Source organism: Ylistrum balloti, unplaced genomic scaffold (assembly GCF_031769215.1).
Source record: "Ylistrum balloti isolate Yb309-2 unplaced genomic scaffold, AGI_CSIRO_Ybal_v1 Utg369636, whole genome shotgun sequence".
Classification (NCBI taxonomy): domain Eukaryota; kingdom Metazoa; phylum Mollusca; class Bivalvia; order Pectinida; family Pectinidae; genus Ylistrum; species Ylistrum balloti.
This window is the reverse complement of record NW_026781899.1, coordinates 1,414,761-1,430,434: the sequence shown is the minus strand read 5'-3', so window position 1 is coordinate 1,430,434 and position 15,674 is coordinate 1,414,761.

Below are 15,674 nucleotides of genomic sequence, written 5' to 3'. Positions count from 1 at the left end.
TCACACCCCTCGTGTAATTGGCCCACAGTCACATCCCTCATATAATTGGCCCCCAGTCATGTCCCTAATGTAATTGGTTCATAGTCCCAGGCGTCGTGTAATTGGCCAACATCCCCGAGCGTCGTGTAATTAGCCCACAATCACATCCCTTCGTGTAATTGGCTTACAGTCGTATTCCTGGTGTAAATAGCCCACAGTCACATCTCCTGTGTAATTGGCCCACAGCCACATCTCCCGTGTAATTGACCCACAGTCACACCCTTCGTGTAATTGGCCCACAGTGACATACCTCGTGTAATTGGCCTACAGTCACATCCCTCGTGTAATTGGCTCATCGTCACACACCTCGTGTAACTGACCCACAGTTGCACCCCTCGTGCAATTGGTCCACAGTTACATCCCTCGTGTAATTGGCCCATTGTCACACGCGTCGTGTAATTGACCAACAGTAACACAGCTCGTTTAATTGGCCCCGTCACACCCCTTGTGTATTTGGCTTACAATCGTATCCCCGGTGTAATTGGCCCGCAGTCATATCTCCCGTGTAATTGGCCCGCAGTCACATCTTCCGTGTAATTGACCCACAGTCACAATCCTCGTGTTATTGACCCACAGTCACACCCCTCGTATAATTGGCCCACAGTCACACCTCTCGTGTAATTGGCTCATCGTCACACACCTCGTGTAATTGGCTCACAGCCACATCCCTCGTGTAACTGACCCACAGTTGCATCCCTCGTGTAATTGGTCCACAGTCACATTCCTCGTGTAATTGGCCCACGGTCACATCTTTCATATAATTGACCCAGTCACATCTCCCGTGTAATTGGCCCACAGTCACATTTCCCATGTAATTGGCCCACAGTCACATTTCCCATGTAATTGGCCCAGAGTCACAATACTCGAATAATTGGCCAACAGTCACATCCCTTCATGTAATGGGCTAACAGGCACATACCTGTTGTAACTGGTCTAAAGTCATATCCCTTTGAATTGACCAAAACTCATGCCTCACGTGTTATTGGCCCACAGTCGCACGCCTCGTGTAATTGGTGCAAAGTCACATCCCTTTGTATAATTGGCCTGCAGTCACACCCCTCTTGTAATTGGCGCAGAGTCACATCTTTTCATGTAACTTGTGCAAAGTCACATCCCTTTGTGTAATTGGCCTTCAGTCACACTTCTATTGTAATCAGCCCACATTCACACCTCTGTTGTATTTTGCCAATAATCACACCCGTGTTCTAATCGGCGCACGGTAACACCCCTATTGTAATTGGCCCAAAGTCACACCCCTCGTGTAATTGGCCCAAAGTCACACCCCTCGTGTAATTGGCCCAAAGTCACATCCCTCGTGTAATTGGCTCAAAGTCACACCCCTATTGTAATTGGCCCAAAGTCACACCCCTCGTGTAATTGGCCCAAAGTCACACCCCTCATGTAATTGGCCCAAAGTCACACCCCTATTGTAATTGGCCCAAAGTCACACCCCTATTGTAATTGGCCCATACTCACATCCTTCGTATAATAGGCTGACTTTCGTATCCCTGGTGTAATTGATCCTGTAACATTTCCCATGCAATTGGCCCGCAATCACATCTTCCGTGTAATTGGCCCGCAGTCACACCCCTCGTGTAATGGCCCACAGTCACACCCCTCGTGTAATTGGCCCAAAGTCACATCCCTCGTGTAATTGGCCCACAGTCACACCCCTCGTGTAATTGGCCCACAGTAACACCCCTCGTGTAATTGATCAACAGTCATACCCCTATTGCAATCGGCCCACTGTCACACACCTCGTATAATTGGCCCACGATCACTCCGGTTTCCTCCCACTGTGCGATCCCCTGCGCCAACAAGAATGATTAATATAAGCTTGTTTCGCAATTGTAGTAAAGTAAATAAAGTTTATATATTGATAAATTGATGAAATGCAAGATCGACATGGTTCCTTATATACGTTTAGTTGGCTTACCAACATGTCGCTTATTTTATCATTATCGGGCTTTATTTAGTGTCACGTTCATATTGTTTCCGAAGTGTCCTTAGGGATTGGCCTTAATTACATTTCATTCAAATACTGTTTACTCAGGGAAGATTTCTGAAACATGATTTCGATAATAAAAATGTTATATAACACCCTGAATTTAATTTGAAAATAGAATTTATGTATGTATAGATTATATTGTAAAGAATTAAGTAGTACGTGGTACAGAAAGCGTAATCGTAAGACACCTACTCTTCCGGAACACCTGGTCTTTTCTCTTTGTACTTTTTCATTTGACATGTTGGTATTTTCTTGTTTGTTTTTCAGAACATTTATGTTTGTTTTTTCTTCGTTTTAAATATATTACAGGATACTATAGTTATCCAGGAAATATCCATTGAATTACAAAGAAAATCCTGTTGACAATACTACCAAATATTCTTGAAGATTATAGAAGAGTATATTTTAAGTTTTTAAATCATATTATTGCATTCTGAAATCTCTTACATGAAAATGTGATAAAACCGTTAAATAATGCGAAAAATATTTCTTCTAGATAATTATGGCTTAATAAGTCATCCAGAAAAAATCCAATGGGTGTGACATAAAACACATAGTGCAGGAAAACATGTGTAGTAATTAAAATCAAGAAATGTTGGAATTTCGTCACTGCGTTAACAGAGGCGTACATCACATGGAAATCGTTATTTTTGTGGAGGTATTCTTGTTATTTTACTGATCTGACGTAGTTCTTATAGAAGTATACATTTAAAAAATCTGATATCCAAATTTAAATTAAATATTTCAAAATTTGTAACATATCCAAACGAGACTTTTCCACTTTAAAAATAACATTTGTACACAATGTCCGTGTTACAATAACTGGAAAAAAATTGGACCAACTTTGTTCACCTTATGAAATGTCCGTACAGATTTGACCCAAAAATTCTCCTGAAAAAGCAACCATTTTCGGATAAGACAAAAACGGAAATGATGAAGGAATTTTTGCCAAAGGACTTTACAAGAACACAGCTGAGTAGTGTTTTCTTTACGAATTTAATGCCAAATACGGTATAGACCAGCCAATGAAATAAAATTGCATCATACAGCTATTTTATCTTTCTCGGACTCGTCATTAATGCTAGGGAGACATAGTGATTAAAAATCTGGAGAATAACTGGAGATTCTAACGCTACCCGGTGACGCTGGTCATTTGTCTAGTGAAGGTAGCCGAGTAGTCATGGAAAACGTCACACTGGTTGTGTTACAAGAACTTCTTTTCTATAGGTTAGCAAAATTATCGGTCTAAACAGTTATTTTGTGAAAATATTGTACAAGAAACACAAATTAATAGCACTGGGTTTTCTTTGCTAATTCTAAAGTAGATAAAGTACAGACCAAACAATTAAAAAACAGCTTTCTCGGACCTGTCTGTGGTGCTAAGGTTCTAAAGAATGGAAATCCAGAAGTTGGCAAATTTTCGTTCTAAATAGATGTTAAGTGATATGAGACTCTAACTACCCCAAACATCAATGAACTTGGTAAAGTTCGGACGCTAGATGCTATCAGAAGGGTGCCGATTGGATGTGTGCATCCTGAACCTATACCGCTACTTATAAATATGATATTTGTTAGTGAATATCAGCTGACTGATTTTGATAACTTCTCATACATATTTAATTTTCCGGAATATTTGCATATTTCATTTTATATAAATTTTATATGTAAAATCAAGAACACCGTTTCTATTCAATACATTCAACGTACAATACTTCAAGTTAAGCTATAGGTATAGTATAATGCTGGTATTTTTTAAACAGATCTAGAAGAGAAATTTTATTATTTATTTGACGTCGCAATCGAAAATATTTTGTTGTGAAAATGCGAGACAAAAGCGTTATTGAGTAGCGAATTAAAATTTTCAAAAAGTACTCATTCTGTCAGTTTACGCAAAGGATATAAATATTTATATAAATATATATTAATACAAAAAAAAAAAAAAAAAAAAAACAAAAAAACAACTCATGGATGTCAGTTTGATAATACGAATAATTGTCTCAAGATGCAGAAGACTTCGACATCGTGTTTTTGTGATCTGCACAGTTTAATAATATAGACACGTGGCACGTAATTCTTATTTATATTAAACGGGAAATAATTATATTTTCTATTTATAGGAATAAATATTACTGAATACTGATGTACAACAATAGGAAAGCAACACGTATCATGAGCGTAGCTTAAGAGTAATATTTCACATTGTTTTATCGTCCCAGTTTTCGATAGACTAATATCATTCGACGCGGTAGAGATGTCATTATTACATAATCTTTAATGGTATTAATACTGTTTAATAGCGTTTTATTTGTTATACTCTGTATCTAGATTGATAGACTGGAACGACAACTGCTGACATAACAGACAACCTTGCCGGGTCTACAAGCACACTAACGGTGTTTTAGGAAGGTATGACATGTACGCAAGCAAGACTAACTGTCCCTTTTCATAGACGTAACGAAACTAGCAAGGGCGTCGGGCGTACCTAGCCAATGAACTTATACATTCTCATATAGATATGAAAGTTCGACCCAAGAGACATCTCTCTATCTGACACGTATAGTCGTGTCAGCCATGTTGTCCCTGACAGAACATATGTTTCCCCCATGTTTTCTTCGTGCTGCACACCACTAGGAATGTCGAGGGCTCCCGTTTGGGGGCGCCCTTGTAACTACTCCGGGACTGTCATGTCCCACGCTGTTTATACCCGTCATTGACCAATTTCTTGCACCTGTCGTTTAGAATTTCGTGCACAATAATTATATGTACAATGCATATAAAATATATACGTTTAAAAAAAAAACATCATCTATTTCATTTAGTATGTTTTATTTGTTCCGCTGCAACTCCATTGTTCTGGAGGATGGTGGTTTACTGTGTTAACGGTATATAGCGAATCTTTTTTCTATGATCACGTTCACTTGGGAAAATCGTTTGTTTGGTTTGTTTGTTTGTTTAGCTGTTTTGTTTGTTATATATATATATTTGCTTTGGATTGTTTTGCTTGTTTTCGTTTTCGTTTTCATTCCAATAGATCCGGTATATGTTCATTAAATCCGGTACTGTGCTAAATGTTTAGTAGCTTGAGTTTTTCATGATTATAGATATAAAAGGACGTCGTTAAAACTGATTTAAATGCAAATCGTCATTTTTTCCCAAGAAACAGACAAAAAAAGAAAAAAAAAGAAAAGAAAAGAAAAAGGAACATACTATCGGGTCCTAAAATCAAAGAAAGACATCCTCCGAGTCAGAATTCCTGCATTTCAAATAAAAGATTTGTGTAATTTATCCATGCAAATTTTTATTAAAATTTGCCGTATTCTTCCAGAATTATACACAAAAAAACATAAAACCAGAAAAAACGTTGAAATTGTTAACGCTACTCACCGAGCGGATCATGATGTCGACTACGTTACAAAATGTTGTCGATAAGGATTTCCACAAAACGTCATATTAAACGATCCTCTCTACCTTACAAGTACAGCTACAATATCAAAGTACACATAGTTAAAAATGTATTCAAAATTCAGAGACTGCCTTTGAACTTAATACTGTCTGATGTTCTAGATTCCGTCAAATCTGACAATCATTCATCCTTTTGACCAGATTTAACTTATTTTGTTAATGAACAGAAACGTTTTTCACCCATACGAATCGTTCAATACAGTGTAGCAGTCGAAACATTTGTGATAGTAAATTAAATCAGAAGGAGAGAGAGAGAGAGAGAGAGAGAGAGAGAGAGAGAGAGAGAGAGAGAGAGAGAGAGAGAGAGAGAGAGAGAGAGAGAGAGAGAGAGAGAGAGAGAGAGAGAGAGATTCACCTTTGCTAAACTTATATTGAACTACATGTAACAAGACATCGAAAAACCAAAGTAAATACGATATCCTGTATTTACACTTAATTTAATTGCCTGAGTTTTTTTCGCTGAAGACCAGATTTGAAAACGATCATTTTTTAAGAAGAACATTTAATAATACGTCATACAACGGAGCTTTCCATAACGTATATCACTTTCGAAATTGGTATGAACATTGTAAATGTTGTTTTTTCATTGACTCAATTTTTTTTGTATAAAAAATTTAAGTTCCACGGAAGCCACCAAAATACTATCTAATATAATAGATTGTCACGGTATCAGTTTACTCCAATACCAAAATTTTGAAAAAAAATATTATCTACACTTTTTACAGTAGTAGTACTGTTCAGAAAAAGGCACAAGTAATTGGTATTCGACTGAAATATAGTTATAAAATTCACTGACGAATTGGGTTGGAGGTCATCCAATTTATGAGATCTATTTCGACCCTTTTTGATTTTAAGTAAACACCTCGGAGGTTTCAACAATTCAGGCCCTTAGGATCGCTGAAGAGTCCTAGAAGGACGAAACAGCTATACGATGCATTTTAATTCACTATTTTGCTACACTGTATTTCATACTTAATATTTATTGAAGAATGCTTTTCACTTTATGTGTCTTTTCTACTACTCTAAGTACCATTAGATCTAATAAACGAAATGACCACTACATTGGTTTCCTACGTATTGGTCAAATTACACTTTTGAGAAATGCGGTGAATTATGGAACGAGATTGTGTATGATTATCCGGTGGCCAGTATCTGGCACTGTTGATGGTGAGGAGGCTCTGGAGAATTCATTGTCCCTAGCTGTGTAGATGAATTTGATTGATATATCAGCGACCAGCGGATAGCGCGCGCGTGAAGAAGCTATCCAAACCTTAATGACCCGTCTAATTTGTTTTTACATTACATTCTGTTTGAGTCGCATCGTAACATGTGTATTTTCTCTTCATTGAAACAAAATGGCGTCCAGTGTAGAAATAAACCCGCTGGGAACGAGCGCAAACAGGAGAAATGATCTTAAATAAAAGATGCGAGCATGTGTTTTAAGAATTTATCCTGTTCGCGCTCTCTCCTAAAATGTCAATGGAGAGTTTATTACCGACGAGAGGACCAGATCCCTAGCGGGATACCTACCCCCTCCCCAACTACACTTGGTTGACGAGTCTCCCAGCCTAGGGTAATATACAGCGTCGTTAATTCACGACATGAAATCATCATATATGCATCATCTTCTAGTCTATTTCAAACGGCTTCCTCTTCCTGCACAAAATCAATTTACTTATCAGAATTCTGCAGCAATAATTCGCAATTAGTTTTTCTTTCCTGTGAAGGAAAAGTTTGTATTGAAAGAGGCAGAAACCATCCATCGTGGTTAGAATATTCATAAGCCACATCACTTTGGCTGCCGATGAAATATGACCTCCGCTTCCATTCGTCAGATAGGGGTACGGGCTTGACATAAATCGTGGAATAAATACGATATAAATACGCACGAGCTACTGCATTCCACTATCTGTTCATGCAGCCCTTCTCTCCGACATGGACCGATTTTATAATGACTAAAGATGTCCAGGAAGTGTCTAGCATCGTTCTTGGCACTGATATTGACAGCCGATATAGGTGTAATAATCAGAGCAAGGAATAAAGCTAAGGACATTGAATGTCGATTCTTCAAAACAGAATAGTAATTCATATTTAGGCTTGGCGTTATTTGTATTTGTTGAGCGTTCGCTTGTATTTTTTTTAAATGCCAATATATAAATTTAATCATAATCCAAACTTAAATTCAATAAAACTAGATCAAAATTTGAACGAAAGATAAATTTACACGGATATTCCTGAAAAAAAGTACAATGAGAATAAGACCAGGTGTACCGGAAGAGTAAGCGTCTTCTGCTTCGTCGAGGACGCCCGGCATGTGAACCCTGGTCAACCAAGTAAGTAATGTCACGTTCTGAAATGAAAACAAGGTATACAACAACGGAACAAGCAGTAATGGAAAAGAGGAGAAGATAACTCTTGAGGGGTTAGGGATTCGCCGTATTCTGTTACAAGGCGTCGGTATCTAAAACGGAATGCTTGTTTCATTGTTCTGAAGTTTTAATTAGTGTACATTGCAGAAATCAGCATTGCACGGTTGACTGATTTTAATATTTTAACATATATTTCTGTTTTACCTGTGTAGTTATTACAGCTGTTAAGTTGCTTCAGTAAAAGCAATTTAAAAGTGACATTTTCAAATGTAATTTATTTTAACACTCGGTGCTCGGTAGTCACCTCTCACAGAAGTTATCATCAAACACCGGAAGATATCCAATTTCAAATAGAATAAGTAGTCATCTAACTATTTTATTTACAAAGTACTTTCAAAGTTCTTATTTTCAAAAAAGTGCTATCTTCGTAAAAAATTTAGAGGCGGGTTGTAAATCGAGAAAATGAAAATAAAAGAAAACTTCGAAACCGCAAAATTTGAACAATGGGAATTGGAATATGGTACAAAGACTATATTGGACAAGCAAATAGGGTAGTTGTGGAATCGCACAACGTTACGTGATGTGCAATGTGCGCACGATGTCTGCACAATGTTAGTATAAAAGAAAACTTATTGAAGTTATCTGCCGCACTTCTGTGCACAATGTTCGGTTATATCGTACAAAGATGTTGTGAAATTCTATCGTGAGATGTGATCTCGATACCTGTCAGACTAAAAATAACATTTGTCATCAACGATCAACAGTAATTGAGCATATGGTCACTATTTAATCATTACTTCACGAGTTTTCCGTTTTTAATATTCAATCCGTAATATCAATCAACCATTTTTACCAAACCGCACAAAATGGGCGATCCTATCTGTGCGTTGGATTCTGTTTCGTGTCTCTGGCATGGTATACGGGTGATGTACGCACGATGTTGTACGAAGTTCTTGCTGTCTATTGCGATACCACAATTGTACATCTTATAGAACAGCAGAGGTGCTGGTTCAACGATTAAACAAGTTGTCATACTTGATGTAACTGTTAGAGAAGACGTTGACACAATTATGCCTATAAAATAATGATAAAACTGCACAAGCCGTAATATTTCAAATCAATGGTTAAAATGTGTTTATTTTGACAGGAGAGCAATTCCGGTTTCTGAAGTATTAAGTTTATAGATCCTGCAAGAGTCGTCATTGATTTTACCATACCGTTTGTTATATCAGTATTCAGAATGCGTAGAAACAAAGGGAAGCTACTCATGGTAAACCAAGCGATACTGTAGTTGCCTTGTTTCAGGGCTATACTGTAAAGGCTCTTTTTGTTGGGTATTTTTTCTCACGATTTCACTAAGCTTGAAGAAAAATGACGAAACGATAATTGTTTTCTCGACAAATTTGATTTTCAAAATATCTGTTTTTCCTTGTTTTTTGCATTGAAAAGGAATAGCACAATATTTCGTTTGATCTAACGCTAGAAAAAACATGAATTTATCGCATTGGCTTAATTGAATCTCACAGGTACCACCATGAAGAAAATGAAGATAAATGTATTTTAAAGTTTCCAACAGTAAAGAACTGGAAATGTTATGAAAGTGTCATATCTGGTTTACATTTCATAAACAAAATCCTTTTCATTTTTGATACCTACGTTGATCATGCGTTCGTATTTCGTTCTTGTGTGCTGTTATTTCACCTTTTAATAATATTATGACATGTTTTTATCAATTATAACCAGGATGCTGACGTTATTGTAATAGACTGAGTGTCAAGGCTATGTCGCGGTTTCGAATGATACAGGTTTGATGAAGACTGTGTATAAGATGCTATAGGCCAAATTATCTCATTTGGAAATACTGTATATCGGAAATATTTTGCGCGCATATAATTTTTGCGAATTTATCAACCCTTTCAATATCGCAAAATTTCAATGTTTTTGTCTTTTTATTTAAGAGCATGAATAACACATTTTTATAGCAGAGGTACCTACATGTACCTACATGTACCTGAGGACTCTCTAGTCGTGTAATACATCTATAGAGCTGATGTACCTACATGTACCTACATGTACCTACATGTAGGACTCCCTAGTCGTGTAATACATCTAGCTGACTCCCTAGTGTAATACATCTATAGAGCTGATGTACCTACATGTACCTAAGGACTCTCTAGTCGTGTAATACATCTATAGAGCTGATGTACCTACATGTACCTGAGGACTCCCTAGTCGTGTAATACATCTATAGAACTGATGTACCTACATGTACCTGAGGACTCCCTAGTCGTGTAATACATCTATAGAGCTGATGTACCTACATGTACCTGAGGACTCTCTAGTCGTGTAATACATCTATAGAGCTGATGTACCTACATGTACCTGAGGACTCCCTAGTCGTGTAATACATCTATAGAGCTGATGTACCTACATGTACCTGAGGACTCTCTAGTCGTGTAATACATCTATAGAGCTGATGTACCTACATGTACCTACATGTACCTGAGGACTCCCTAGTCGTGTAATACATCTATAGAGCTGATGTACCTACATGTACCTACATGTACCTGAGGACTCTCTAGTCGTGTAATACATCTATAGAGCTGATGTACCTACATGTACCTGAGGACTCCCTAGTCGTGTAATACATCTATAGAACTGATGTACCTACATGTACCTGAGGACTCCCTAGTCGTGTAATACATCTATAGAGCTGATGTACCTACATGTACCTGAGGACTCTCTAGTCGTGTAATACATCTATAGAGCTGATGTACCTACATGTACCTGAGGACTCCCTAGTCGTGTAATACATCTATAGAGCTGATGTACCTACATGTACCTGAGGACTCTCTAGTCGTGTAATACATCTATAGAGCTGATGTACCTACATGTACCTACATGTACCTGAGGACTCCCTAGTCGTGTAATACATCTATAGAGCTGATGTACCTACATGTACCTAAGGACTCTCTAGTCGTGTAATATACATCTATAGAGCTGATGTACCTACATGTACCTGAGGACTCTCTAGTCGTGTAATACATCTATAGAGCTGATGTACCTACATGTACCTACATGTACCTGAGGACTCTCTAGTCGTGTAATACATCTATAGAGCTGATGTACCTACATGTACCTAAGGACTCTCTAGTCGTGTAATACATCTATAGAGCTGATGTACCTACATGTACCTAAGGACTCTCTAGTCGTGTAATACATCTATAGAGCTGATGTACCTACATGTACCTACATGTACCTGAGGACCCTCTAGTCGTGTAACACATCTATAGAGCTGATGTACCTACATGTACCTGATGACCCTCTAGTCGTGTAATACATCTGTAGAGCTGATGTACCTACATGTACCTAAGGACTCTATAGTCGTGTAATACATCTATAGAGCTGATGTACCTACATGTACCTAAGGACTCTCTAGTCGTGTAATACATCTATAGAGCTGATGTACCTACATGTACCTGAGGACTCCCTAGTCGTGTAATACATATATAGAGCTGATGTACCTACATGTACCTAAGGACTCTCTAGTCGTGTAATACATCTATAGAGCTGATGTACCTACATGTACCTGAGGACTCCCTAGTCGTGTAATACATATATAGAGCTGATGTACCTACATGTACCTAAGGACTCTCTAGTCGTGTAATACATCTATAGAGCTGATGTACCTACATGTACCTGAGGACTCTCTAGTCGTGTAATACATCTATAGATCTGATGTACCTACATGTACCTGAAGACTCTCTAGTCGTGTAATACATCTATAGATCTGATGTACCTACATGTACCTGAGGACTCTCTAGTTGCGTAATACATCTATAGATCTGATGTACCTACATGTACCTGAAGACTCTCTAGTCGTGTAATACATCTATAGATCTGATGTACCTACATCTATCTTTATGATCGATAAATATCGGACGGCATGTAAATCTAGTTTGACTGTTCAGTGAGATCTCCGATGTAAGAATCTAAAATAAAGTCCTTTCTAAAGAGGTCTACCAAATATCTTAGACAGTGACTCCATGAAATCGCAAATAAGAGCAGGAATTGCAAAAGGTATATTTTGGGGAATTTTCGAAATTTCGGGTTAATATATCAGAATTTCAGATTACTAACTCGAAAATTCGAGTTGCTATCTCGAAATTACGAGATAAAATAAAACACAACATGGCCGGAATAAGCTTCCGTAAATATATGATCTCAACTTCCCCTTACATATATTTTTTCGCTTTTTTATTCACTGTTTATTAAAAATAAATAGCTGGTGGATCCGTTGCCGGAATGGGCCTGATGAAATCCCATGATACTATGTCAGTAAGCATTTAAAGTTGGCTTTTAAGCTGGCAATGTACCTTTACGTGATATGTCTCTAGACTACACAGCTGTACAGTTAGACAAAGACAAAATGAAATAGGCCTACCAACATGTGAACAGAATCATAATCCAAATTCAATGAAACTAGAGAAAGATATGGAAAAAATAAATTGACAATGAGACTCATGAAAAAAAATAAACAGAGAATATGATCAGTTGTTACGGAAGAGTAAGCGTCCTCTGCTTTTTCGACGACAACCGCCATGTAAATCTTGGTCAATACAAGTAAGTAATGTCATGTTCTAAAATTCTCAAATGAGAACAATGTATACGACAACGGAACAAGCAAGCCAACTAACCAGCATCAAACAAGGTCGGAAGGTCTTGCTATCTAGAAATGGAAAATTCACAACAGGGAAATTGAAATCACTCTTATACAGTTTGATGGAAAGCTGCACGTGTTCGTTGTAGGAAAATATCGAGATAAACGACTAATGTAGAGAAGAGTGTCGTGTTATACAGTATGACTAACTAATATGGAAATATTGTAAATAGACAAAATATACATTGGATTAAAATTTGTTTGACAAATCAAGACTAAATAGCTAGATTGTTTGGGTGATTAAACGTTATTAAAACATAAACTCTTGTCGATAAATTTTGTTTGTTGTTTTCTTACTCTGTTGAATAAAGATAGTTGAACATTCTTGAAATATTAACCATTTCTTTGTCTCGTGACACGTCATGCCTTCCATTTGATAAAATCTCGCCGTATCGACGAGAAGATTCGAGACTATTATATCATACACATGGACTGAACTGAAATGATGATGTACTTATATTTAGTCCACGTTTCCAAACGATCATACGATTCTGTCGGATTTGAGGTGCCATCCTGTAGATGTTTATTTCTAAAACACGAAACTCGCGGCCCCACAGCGTGTCCCGAACCGACACAACTCCTGCAGTGTTTCTGTGTCGCGGACCTCTCAAGTTTTGAAACATTTATGAGTATCACCATTAAGTAAGCAACCCTGTGTTTTATTGTTGATCATTGCGTGGGGTCATTCCATACTATCTGGATACTGTACACCTTAGGTACAGTTACAAGACACATCCTGTTAAAACATTTGCTATCGTTGCTCGATAGCTCAACTTTCACCTGGTCACGTGATACACACAGACTGAGCTGTCACTTTCACTTTTCACTAACCGGAAACACTGGGGTATAATGCCCGCCTTTTCAGAATTGGTTTTAATTGAATTTCCGGTTCAGATGATAACTTTCACACCAAGGGTGCTGATGGTACTTATCACCCATTTTGTAGCTTTTGGTGTGTGTAAGGGAGCTGTCAGTTTTTTTTTCGTGAAGGGAGCTGTCAGTGCCTGTAGTTTAAGGCCAGGGAGATGTCATTATTCCAGGGTCCAGGGAAAGATTGAATGAGCGGAGGAGGGAGTGAACGGCGACCATGATTTACAGCAGATATACACGTGTTGATTTCTATATCATAAAACAGCCTATCGGCTTCGGATTCTAACAGACCTCACATCTCGACCAGATGTGTTGCTCCGAGCTCCGTATTACATTTCCACACAAAATGTCTGACATATGTTACAGACTTTAATGTGTTTGGTCAATGCCTGATTACAAACAGCGGTCAGCGCACGAGAGAACGCGGTCTAGAGTTTCGTCTTTACATGCGAGATAAGAAAACTTTAAATTTTAATGAGAAATGCTAGTCAAAGAATAGACACATCTGTTTCGCTGTTCCAAGTAAACGTTTTTGACATGTTAACATTGAGATAAGCTTAATACTAACGATTTAGTGCCGTCAGCTCGACAGGGGCACGTAGGTATAAAATGTAATGTACTTGTAGAGTAAATGACCAACAATTTTGAATTTCCAACTTTTTAAGTGAAAAAAAAAATCCTACATGTCGGGGTTGAATTATTTGAACACGGATACAAAAATACGTGCAACACTAGTGTTTGATGAAAGAAACAGAAATGTTTGTCGAACGATTTTTTTTAAAATTTCAGTGAACTGAAGTTGAACTATCCCAACAAACTAATTAATTATGCCTTTCGGCCACATTTATTGCGTTTCAGAATAAGTCGAGTCGGGGTAAGTTTTTTAATTTTTTTTTTAAAAAAGACATTCGGTAACATTTCTGGTAGGTGGCGCTGCTCTGATCCAAAACAGACCCGTTCCATCCCATAACGTTTGTTATGACTAGCAGTTAATAATGTGACGGGTATACCGACCAGATTATTCTGTCAAAATCCACTCGCATGAGCACCTTACTCCAGTCTGTATCATAACTGTAATAGTGTGCTTAAGTTTTTCACAAACCCAATTCATCTTCCCCTGTGGTGATAGGTTCAAGTAAAACCCTTCAGCGGGGAATGTCTGAAACAGAATCTATGTCGAGGAAGCCTATCTGATAAAATTGACTATATCGCGAAATATTTAAGATGAAAGATGATAGTGTTTCTAAAGAACCCCAAATTGTAAACATCTTATCCCAATTAGATATTAGACGATCAAGTCTGATACATACGTTAACACACATCACATACATTTGATCCAATTAAATCGCCAATAAAGGGAGATAATCCGTGACCTCAAGTGACTTTTCTCCTTCTATTTTCTGCCAAAATCTTTCTGAACATTTGTTGCCATCATTTATCCACTTAAATTTTTGTTGGCGTGCTGTTGAGCTCTACGGGACGTAAGCGGTCTATTATCTGCCTGGGGGAACATAAATAACGGTAGTAAGCGCGAGACTCTCCCCCGCGTGAGGATAGGGAGGAGATGTAGGGAGGGGGAGGAGACTTGATAGACACCTTGTGTCAGAATTCTTTCACAATTACCCTAACCGTCCTTTGTGTGCGGAGATCTTTATTTTCACAAAATACCAATAAAATATCTAAGCCGACACACCTGTAAATACTATGTAGAGATACACATGGCTTAAATATCTTCATGTTGTCGATAAAAGTAGTTATCCTAATAATATACAGAGTACCTGTACCTCTAATACTAAGAGACAAAAAACAGAAGAAATCCGAAACGAATATTAGTACAACATGTAGTGGAAACAAGATAAGCTCAATCCAACGTTGCTGTAGGTTTCCCACATTTTATGATTGCAAACAAAAATATCTTCGTCTAGTTTTAAAATAAATATATCACCTTACACTTACAGGGATATCCACAGAAGCAAGGCCTTGGGCAGTCCAATTAACGAAATCCTTTTTCAATATAACACTAATATGTGTTGCATGGATGTGTTTTTGCTGTAAGTAAATATTTGAAGTAGTTAGTCTTGCTGTAAGAAAAGAAATGACATTTGGTCGAGTTTTTTTTCAGTAGCTATTCCTAAACAGATTGTTCCAAATTTAAATTTATAGGTTTGGGCATACTCAATCACTATTGTGAACAGAAACACGACAA